Here is an 11,191-nt window from a genome sequence, read left to right as displayed (position 1 = left end):
AAGAATAACATAGCAAAATATTGGACAGTGTTTCATTCTTCCATACCCCCAAACTTGAATCACACATTGTCCCCAATGTGTGTATAAAACTAAACATAACAATAAGAGGATAGGAATACCTGAATGAGCAGATGCGGGGCATATCATACCCCCAAACTTGATTGTAAAAACACATGTCCTGAAAAAAAAAGAGTGATACTCCAACCAAATACTAGTAAAGTGCAACACATTGCTGTAAAAATATAAACTAAGAATGAAGCAACAATGGAGAAGATACACCTGGAAGGAGATCATGTACCCTAGCCTGATAGAGGACTCGAGCGTACAGGGCCTGTGCTCGAACCAATGAAGCTTACTCATTTAGTCAAAATATGTGAGATCTGTCAAGCCAACAGAATCCACATCCTTGATGCGCTCAGTGCTCTTTGACCCTTAAGTTTAAATTTGAAGCACCAATCTTTTCTTCTCTTTGACCAAAGAGAATAAATTTTACCTACAGAAAGATAATTCCAAATGTCCGCATATCGAGGTAGATTCTTTTGAGTATTCTCAAACAGTTTCTCATCGGGAAGGGAATCATGAACTGGAATAGAATGAGAAGAATATACATGGAAGTTTTCTAACTTGATGGTCTCTTTTTGCTCTTCTAATATCCCCAACAAACTACTCTCCTGACCTCTTGGTAAATCACAAGTAATAGGGGCTCGAGGTTCATATGGCGTATCGAGAATAAGAGTGGATGATATATGAGCCTCAGTGCTCACTTCCTCGCCTTTTGCCCGATGTAGAGCTTGTGGGGCCTCAATCTGCTCCTCCTTCTTCTCTTCCCCTTGAATTTCGACCACTTCTCCATTATTCATTGTGGTGATGGTTTGCTCATGATAAAAAGTACTCACATTCATCACATAGTCTCTATCAAGATCAGCCTTTGATTGTCTTTGAAACTCTTCTTCTTCTATTTGCTTTGCCATCTGCTCCATCTGAAGCTCTAACTTGGCAATGGCTTGGGAGTGAGAGTTCAATGTCTGACCCCGAGATTTCAAATTCTGATTGATCTCACCCATAAGTTTCAACATCTGAACTTGAACGTCAGAATCTGATTGAGTAGATGGTGTAGCCTGAGACTGCTGTTGTGGAGGCCAGTAGATGGGAGATGGCTCCTCTTCGTGAGCATCCATCTTGCTCATAAATTTCAACAGCTGATCTTGAGAATCTGAATCCAACCGAGGCGGTGGTTCGGCATGGTACTGCTGTTGTGGAGACCAGTCAATGGGGAATGGCTCCTCTTCGTCAGCATCTATCTTAGCAATGGATTCAAAGCGAGAGTTCCATGTCTGACTGACAGAGGTCACTATCTGATCCATCTTGTTCATAAATTTCAACAGCTGATCTCGAAAATCCGAATCAAACCGAGGCGGTGGTGTGGCCTGAGAAGAAGGTTGCCAATTATCCTCAAAGTTAGCACAATATGGAGATGATTGCCATTGCTTGTGGGGAGGATGGAAGTTAGATGGTGGATAGGCCGCTTGATCATTGAACTGCGGATATGTCTGATGGTGTAGTTCATGAAATTGTGGAGCATAACTTTCAGGAGCTTGAGCTTGCCACGGGATATCAGACTGGTTACTCCATGCCGGGTCATAGGAATCACAGTAAGGCTCATTCCTCGGTCTAGAGAACTGTGTGTTCATATGCTCATAAGAATAGTTAGAAACTTGTCCTACAATAGGACAATCTTTAACATGATGATAAGGGTTACAGCAATGTGAACATGGTCCATGGGGTGTTGGAATGCCTCCCCACATGAACAAAATTAACAAAAATAAAATAAAAACTAAAATTGAGAAAAAATAAAATAAAATTAAAGAAACCAAAAATTAAAAAAATAAAAATAAAATAATCAAGTTAAATTCAATCTTTAAAACTTAATAACATAACCGTTTGCAGTCCTCGGCAACGGCGCCAAAAATTGATGTGGTCTTTTGTTTACCAAAATATATCAATAATAAATAACCACTCGCAATAGGACGAATCCTTGTAGGATAAGGCTATAGAGAGGGTGTCGAACCTCAAGGACTGCAGGGATATTATTATCAAGCTTATCGAGGTTAAATATAACTTAATTAAAAATAAGTTTGATTTGGTTTTTGTTTTCTTAAAATAAATACATAAAAGTAAAAAGACATAAATTTAAAGATAGTAGGGATGAGGTAAAGAATAGGGAATTGATTTCACCACTCACCGCATAACAATGATCAATCGTAAATTAATAAGGAAAATTCATACTATGCATGATATAGGGCTCGTCTCACTCGAGTAGTCAAGAAATTACCTCTAAAGAATAAGTATAATCCATCTTCGGTTGGCACGGACTGTCTACCTAAATTACACTAAACTTGGGTGTAGTACAATCCGTCTTCCCTAGGCATGGTCTATCTAATCCTCTTGATCATATATCAATTAAAACCGTTGTATAACAATCATTCACATAATCACAGAAAATATGAAGGATTGAGTTCAATCAATATAAAAGACTTTCTAAGACAAGATAAGAAATTCATAATGATTGAATATAAAATTAAGATCAATTCTCACAGTTATACAACCATCATGCATAGAGAAAATCCCAAATTAAAATACAATTAAACCATCGTTACTTGGAAAGGGCTACATCAACACCCTATTAGAAATTTAGCCGCTCATCGTAGTGCTGGGATGGCCTCCTGCCATGGTATTCTCCTCTTCAACTTGTTAGGCCTCCAAGAAGAATTTTCTGTCTAAATCTAATTAAGCATAAGCCCAAGCACACCTTCTCTTGAAGCTTAGGAGTCTATTTATAGGGAGCACACAAGTCCTAGAAGCCCTTGGAATTCCATAAAAATCGCTCTTGAGTCTGCTTGTCCAAGTAGGAGATTGAAACTTTAATCCAAGTAGGAAAAGGATTCCAAATTCGGCCAGAATTGCGGTCCTTTATTGCGACGCGATTTTAGCATAGTAAACGTTCGAATTAGAGAAAAGATATTTCTGACATATTTGTTGAATATTTTATTAGCTTTCCAACGCCACCAATTTTATTGCAATCCGATATCTGACGCAAAAGTTATGATCTAAACACTGAGACATATGCAGAATCCAAATTTGAATCCAATCCGATTTTGACTCTTAGTAGAGAAATTCCGATTTAATCCTTCACTTGATTTGATTAAACTTAAACACATCATATAGGTATTCTATTATGATTGGTTAAGCTTAAACATATCTTCTAGGTCTTCTCAAAGTGTGCTTTAAGCCCAAAATTAACGGAATTAATTGTATCTTTATTTAAAACCTGAAAACAATAAAACAACACAAAATCAAACAAATAACAATGCTAAGGAATTAACATATATAAGTTAAGGGGCTTGAATGTGTAACATTCGACACTTATCAACCATCAAAACTTTTCCTATTAAAAGTTTGAGATGTAATTACCTTTTCCCCCATGAACTTCCAAAAAATGCGCGATATCCTCATGAACTACCAACTCGACAAAAAAAGAGTATCAAATTACCAACTTTACATATTTTGCCTCATTCCATCAGTCAGACCCGTTAACATGGACGGAATATGCCGATTTTGGACGTTAATTTTGATTAAAAGACAAAATGCCCTCGATTGATAAAAAAAAAAAAAAAAAAAAAAAAAAAAAAAAAAAAAAAAAAATTGGTTTATTAATTTGATTTAAATTTATTAATAGAAAATATTAAAATTAATATATATATATATATATATATATATATATATATATATATATATATATATATATATATTAAACAAAGAGTAAAAATAAAAAAAGGAAAAAAGAAAAGAAAAGAAAGAAAGAAAGAAAAGGGGGTGGCAGCCACCCCCTTAGGTGGAGGGGTGGAAGTGTGAGCCACCCCCAGAGGTGGGTCCGGCCACCTCTGGGGTGGCTCGCAGCCACCATTGCATTTCTTTGGGGTGGCCGTGCGGCCACCCTAGGTTTTTCCAAGGGGCTAGGCCACCCCAAAAAAACCTAGTGTGGCCACGCGGCCCCCCAGGTTGCGGGGTGGCTGTGAGCCACCCCAAAGGTGGGCAGACCCACTTGCGAGCCACCTCCTTCGACAGTACCCTTTTCCTTCATTATTTTTTTATTTTTTTTTTTTTTTTTAAGTTGAGGGCATTTAGGACATTTTTAAAATTGAGTGAGAGTATTTAAGTATTTTCACGAGTTAGGCTAACAGAAAGGGGCAAAACATGTAACTGTGGTGGTTGGATGCTCTTTTTTGGTCGAGTTGGTAGTTCATGGGACATCGCGCATTTTTTTTTAGTTCATGAGAGGAAAAGGTAATTACCCCAAAGTTTGAAGGAAAATAGGATGGAATAACCTATTCATCAAATTGTTAAAATTTATATATATATATATATATATATATATATATATATATATATATATATATATATATATATATATATATATATATATATATATATATATATATATTAAAATTAAATATTTAAATTTGTGTATGTCACAAGGCTAAAACTCGAGGGAAGTATAGTGAAATTTCCATTAGCTAAAATATGAGTAATGTTGTGTGAATCACACATGCTTTCTCTGAATAACAAACAATGAATATTCATTCTTATTCTTTTTCTTTTTTAAAAAAAATAATTAAAGGAAAAATGCTCGATAAATTGTGGCACATGACATCTTTTTTCTCTAATTTTTACGACAATATATCAAAAGGACATTGTCCTAAAAGTCTTTTGAGTTTTGCTTGGGCTTGAATTTTTACTTTTGATAATTGAAAGTAAGAGAAAATACACCTAACTCCCGAAAGTATATATCCTTTTGCGTTTTAGCGTCTAATGTTCAACAGTAATATTTGATCCTTCCAAAGTACGTAATTGTGGCAAGTTAAACCCTCCGTCATATTTTTTTTCTCGTCTTTTTGGATGGAAAGCAGTCGCATGTGAATTTTTAAGACCTCAACTTTCCAAAATTCCCTCGAGGGGAATGTTAAAAAAAAAAAAAAAACAAAAAAAAAAAAGTTTAATTAAATAATTTATTTTCTTAAGAAAAAAGACAAAGTGGGTGACGAACCACCCCATTCCGGCCAAATAGGGGTGGCCAAGCCACACCCAAACCTATTGATCTCAGTATGCAAAGGGGAAGAGACTATTTGAAAGTATAGATTATGTAGTTGTTCTCAAAGACAACTCGAAAGATTACTGAGAGAGCCATTTACTATCCATCTATAGGGAAATACACCATTACTTGATCAAGTGAAACCCAAAACAACATGACTAGTATGAGAGAGCAGATTAGGGACGGTAGTAATGGTAGACAGGCAGGGGTGGATGTACCCCTAAGCTTGGGGGTAGAAGTCCCCTCAAAATTTTTTAAAATCTCTATTTTATTTATTTTATTTTTTTTTGACTTCGACCCCCTAAAATTGATTTTTTAATCCTTAATATTTTTATTTTTTAGTTTTGTCCCCCCTTCTCATCTCAAATTCAGGTTCCGTCCCTGCAGACTTGTCGATACCCTTTCGTGGGGGAGTTGGAAAGAAAGTAGTTGATGTTGAATGTTTGGAAATGGCGGAACCGAGAGGGCCTGATCGAGCACGTGCGAGATGGTCATAGAGTGCTCCAAGAAATTTTTTTCTCTTTCACAAGTTCGGTGTGAGGTCTGAGATTCATGATGATGAAAGATTGAGAGCATGAAACATTAACATTTTTCTTCTCTTGTAGATCAGAGAATGAAGCATGTCAACATTTTTCTCTTTCAAAAATTTAGTAAGACTTGTCGATCAATTTAATTTGAAGCTATAGATTGGTCTAAGATCCACAATGGTGGAAGATGGCAAGCATGAAAAAATATCAGTATTTTTCATTTCGGATAGAGAATCTTTGAAAAAAATATAGTAGTGACGTTCTATAACAATAGATTGCCACAAAATCTGAGTGCCATCTCTTGTAGGGGTGGCTGGGATTTATGGCTCATGAAGTAACGTCTCAATTCATATGCACTCTGACTTTTCCAGCCATTGGTATGGAAAGCACAAGAGGGGAGTAAAAGAAGCAGATGATCACTATAAAGATGGCTCAAGGAAAAAATGTAAAGTTGATATGTGTAGGAAAGCAAGGAATTATCATTAATGTAGTAATCCAGGGCTGGCTCGATAAATTTTGAGGCCTAAGATGGCAAGTTTAAGTAAGGTCATTTTCTTATATTTAAATTAAATTTATTTTAATATTTATGTTATGGTTTTTTTATTATTATTATTTAATATGTCAATTAGAACATTTTCTTATATTTGTAAAATGTATTTTAAAACTTTTTATTGTTATTTTTGTAAATAACTTATTAGATGTAGAATGACTTATCACTCGATTTAAAGACATGAAATAATAGGATTTAAAAAAAGAAAAAAAGAAAAGTGAAAATAAGTTATAAAGATTGATTTGTAATAGAACATAATATGGAAAAAATTGCTGAACATTGAAGACTCACCAAAGGTGTAATTCTATTGATTATGCACAACACAAACAATGAGAATTTATACACTTTGAAGACTTTTTACATTTTTCTAAACATTCAATTGAAATAAACGTTGTAGAAAAAATTATGCACGTTGGACTAATTTCATGAATGTAAAAAATTGGGCTTTTAAAAAGAGTAAATAAGTGAAACTTTTCAAGAATTTAAGGGTTGAATGTCACTTTTTTAGCATTGAATGCCAAACGATAAAAGGTGTAAACTTCAGAGGTGTTAAGTGTATTTTCCCATTGTTTTTAATTGTCGTAAATAAAATCTCCAATTCTTATTCTTTATTAGAGTGCTTCTGACATTGTGATTTTGGAGAGTAAAAGTGTGATTTTAAACCAAATCACAGAAACATGTATCGTTTAGGAGTGTGTTTTTAAAAAATTGTGATTTAAAAATATATAAAAATTTGTATTTTCAAATCACAAGCAAATGACGTGTTTTTAAAAATGTACACTTTTAACAACAAAATTATGATTTTACCAAACACTTTCCTGCATTTTGAAATTGCAGGCTTTGATAATTGAAACATTAAAAACACGTACATTGTTGGGCATAATAAATTGATAATTTATAACGAAGGCGAATCTACTTTCAAAAAAAAAAAAAAAAAAATTATATTCCAAGTTGAGTTGGGGTAGTAGTCTCAATTTGGTTCCAATAAGGACTCATTGAAGAATATGGTCAACCGTTCAACTCCCAGTTGAATGGGAATAGGACTTCTAGACCAAATCAAACACTAGGCATTCCTAGTTTAAGTGGAAGTAGTAAACTCAATTCAAGTTTGACTCCACATTTTTGCCAATAAATATGCCCATACCCGGTATAAATGACAGACAGAATATTTTATGCATTGTGCATACTTTTATCTCATAAAATATTTAGGCTTTAGAGTGAGACCCCTGAAAGGGTCTCTTAGTTTTAGTTGTTTTGTAGTGACCGTCGAAGAGTGAATAACGTCAAAGAACGTGCAGTTCACACCGTCAAATTGTCCCAATAGTTTGGCACGTCTGTGGGAACAATTATTCGTTTCTCATAAAAAAAAAAATTATCATCGTAATGAACACGCGTTCGAAAAATTCTATAAGAACTGGGACTACTCAAGATGATGTAGGGACTTGGAACGATTCCCATGCACAGATAGCAAATCCAAAACTCATGTATAACGGATTTGTACAGATCCGCGCAAATCTGTGTTTACACAACAAATCCGCATCCACTTGTGCTGAGATAAGTATTATCTTTTGAATGCTTTATTATTGGAAGCCAAAACTTAGTCCTTCATGAGACTAGTGCTGTAAGGTTTTGTCGAGACAAATAATAATAAATAAAAGTGATTACTTTTATTAAAATGTTAGTATGTAGCATCTCACAACTGGGTAAGTGCAGAGAACAAGAAAGGGAGAAAACCCTAAGGAAAATCTAGTGAGACAACCTTGCAGTAAAAACAAGGAGACCAGAGCCTAGCCCGGAGATAGGGGGAAAACCTTAGGGTAAATCCAATGAGACAACCTCGCAGAGAAAACAGGGATGAAGGAAAACCCTAAGGCAAATCTAGGGAGACAACCCTGCAGAGAAAACAAGGATGAGAGAAAACTCTAAGGCAAATCCAGGGAGAAAACCTTGTAGAGAAAACAAGGATGTAAGAAAACCCTAAAAGGCAAATCCAAGGACACAACCCTGTAGAGAAAACAAGGGAGACGACCCTTGGTTTTTAGGTAACCCTTGGTTTTCAGGTTCCGGGTTTACATGTTTGCAAGTTTTCAGGAGGCATGGGGCTATCCCCAGATATAGGAAGAAAACCATAAGGAAAAACAAGAAGGCATGGGGGATCAGATTTATCCCTCAGTTTTCAGGTTATACATTTACAAGTACAAGAGAGCTACCCCGGAGACAGGGAGACAACGCTACAAAGAAAACAAGACAATGAGAAAACCCTCGACTTTTAGGTTTAACCCAGGTTATACGGGGTACATATATTGTGTTGCGCATTAACAAGTTTGATTGCAGAAATCACAAAAGCATCAGAAAATTTCAGAAGATATTACAGGAAAGAGCTCTTTTCATTCATTACTAGGAGAAGATTACAAAGTTCACGAAGGAGCACCACCCTCAGCAACTTCAAACCTGAGACTTTTAAGGGCCAGGAGCTAAAGATTGTTCATATCTCAGAAGAAGCCAAGGCTCGGATTTTTCCAGACACATAATTCTCATTATCCGAGTATGTCTCGGATAAGGAAATTGGGGGTAACTATTGGGAATAATTATACTCCAAGTCGAATTTGGGTAATAGTCCCAATGTAGTTCCAATAAGGATTCATTGAAGAATTTGGTCAATAGTTCAACTCCTAGTTGAATGGGGATAGGACTCTTAGACCAAATCAAACATTAGACACTCATATTTTAAGTTGGATTAGTAAACCCAATTCAAGTTTGAATTCACCTCTTTGCCTATAAATAGGCTCATACCCTAGGTATAAACGACAGACTGATTACTTTATGCATTGAGCATACTTTTCTCTTAGAAGATAATTTAGGCATCAGAGCGAGACCCTCAAAAGGATCTCTTAGTTTTAGTTATTTTGTAGTGATCGTGGGAGCGTGAAGAACATCAAAGAACGTGCAATTCACACTGTACCGAAAACTGTCCCAACATTAATGGATTTTGGAACAATATAGTACAACTTTGATTTTCTTATCCATCACGTCAAAAACATTCTTAACACTATCATAATTTATAGCTTACTTTAAAATCAAAATGACTACACGATTTAATAATGCTATAGTGTCACATTGTATCCAACCACTACATCCATTTGAGTATCAAAGAAATACCCACGAGAAGCTGAAAATTCATGTGCCTCCAACAATTGACATTTCCCTCACTTCCCTCATCACTGGATACTTGCTCACCATGCTAAATGATGTACTTGGATTTTGAGTATCAAAATCAAGAAAAATATATCAAACACTTGAAACAGTATCTGAGAGATTTTCATGTATGTTTTAAAAAAATCCTTACAACATTAAAACATTCAGTAGTAGCAGTTTCTTCATGTGATCAATCCAAACGTACAGGGGAAAAAAATTTGAGGAGAGCCGAAGAGAGTCAAAGAGGATGAAACTTTCATATTCTAAAACATTGAAAGCCCACACAATAGGCCTTGTGCTTCCTTAACTGTAAGCCCTCTGATTTTGGCATTTGCACAGGACTTCCATCCATTTCCAACCCAACCTGCATGATTTCACCTTAGCTCATAACAATTATTATACCAACATTTTTTTAAAATTTTTTTGTTATAATTGGGGTTCGGGGCTTCGCACTGACTAAATTTATGAGACATCGTGCAAATTGATCCCTCCTCACGAATCGAGTAAAGCTTAGGCTTTCACTTGTGGGCATTGCTCTAAAGAATTGTTTGCATTCATGAAGAGTCGAACTATAGACCTGATGCTTCATCAAGCACTAAGACCAAATGAATTACAACTCGAGCCAATCCCTTGAAGTTGCTGTACCAACATTATATGATTTGGATCAACAAGAAAAGATATTTCTAATAACTTACACTTGGAAGGCAAAAGAGCATGTGTTACCATCCGATTGATTGGATTCATTTGATTCTACTGACATCAGGCTGATGTCATCGACCTCATGATCAATTTGATATCTCCTTATGATGTCGTTTGTATGCGCTTCTATATCAAAGTATATGGTCTCTTCTTCATCCTACCAAAAATAATAATTAAAACCAAGTTATATTCTAATGAAAATAATTATAGAAAGTACGAATCTATGTCAAATCGTTGGTATAACTTTCTAAATACACTTTTTCACTAAGAATTCAATAGAAAAAATGCACCATATATATACCTTTTGGTCAAAGACCATAATATCTCCACCATTAGTTTTGGCTTCCTCGCCATAATTAAGTTGTTTGTCCAAAGCAAAGCAAAGTAAGCCATGAATAAAAGTATTTTTCTTTTTGCTTCTTATTCTGCTTTTCCTGTCTCAATTTAAGATATAGACAGCATTGTTGCTAACCTTTCGGTTTACAGGCCGTGGACTACTTCTGGGCGTGTAGTCAAAGCGATTGGAAGTTTTTGGCTTGCCATCCTTGATTATGTTGAATGCTCCATCGTCTCTGAAGCAGAAGACTATGTAGTTTTCATCTGAAATTATTTGCCTACATGAGTCATCATTAGGGCCATTTTCAACTAGAATATTGGTGTCTTTAGGCTGTTTTGGTTGTCTTTCATTATTGCACCTACTTTTGTGACATGACATCTTTTTGCTGCTTTGATTGACTCTACTATCACCCATTGTATTGAAACCCATGTTTTTAATCGGCAATTGAGGTGATGAAGGGAGGTACATAGTCGGTTCATCATCTGAGAATATTATAAATGTCAAAATGATAAGAACGAACAAGAAACAACTCTGATAGTGTAAAGAAAGAAGCATAAGAAGAAAATGAAAAGAAAATGTAGAACTCATTGTTGGTTACCTAAAGGAAACTACAAGCCAAGAAACACGATGCCTAGTCCCTCGTTGACAAGCCTTGGACTTGTCCATGGTGTGGACATTCTGCAACTCCTTGCCTTGTGGCTCTGTTTTGCTCTTCTAAAACAATTTTGAGAGAT

At 35.5% G+C, this 11,191-nt stretch overlaps 1 pseudogene; it reads right to left on the bottom strand.

Annotated features, from left to right (window-relative positions):
* Positions 1–9,677: 9,677 nt before the first annotated feature.
* On the bottom strand, positions 9,678–10,925 carry LOC133863273 (protein BREAKING OF ASYMMETRY IN THE STOMATAL LINEAGE-like; annotated as a pseudogene).
* Between the last annotated feature and the right edge of the window lie 266 nt (positions 10,926–11,191).

The sequence above is a fragment of the Alnus glutinosa genome, chromosome 3, assembly GCF_958979055.1.
Source record: "Alnus glutinosa chromosome 3, dhAlnGlut1.1, whole genome shotgun sequence".
In the NCBI taxonomy this organism is placed as follows: domain Eukaryota; kingdom Viridiplantae; phylum Streptophyta; class Magnoliopsida; order Fagales; family Betulaceae; genus Alnus; species Alnus glutinosa.
The sequence above is the reverse complement of the archived record's forward strand: the minus strand, read 5'-3'. Positions and strand labels throughout refer to the sequence as shown.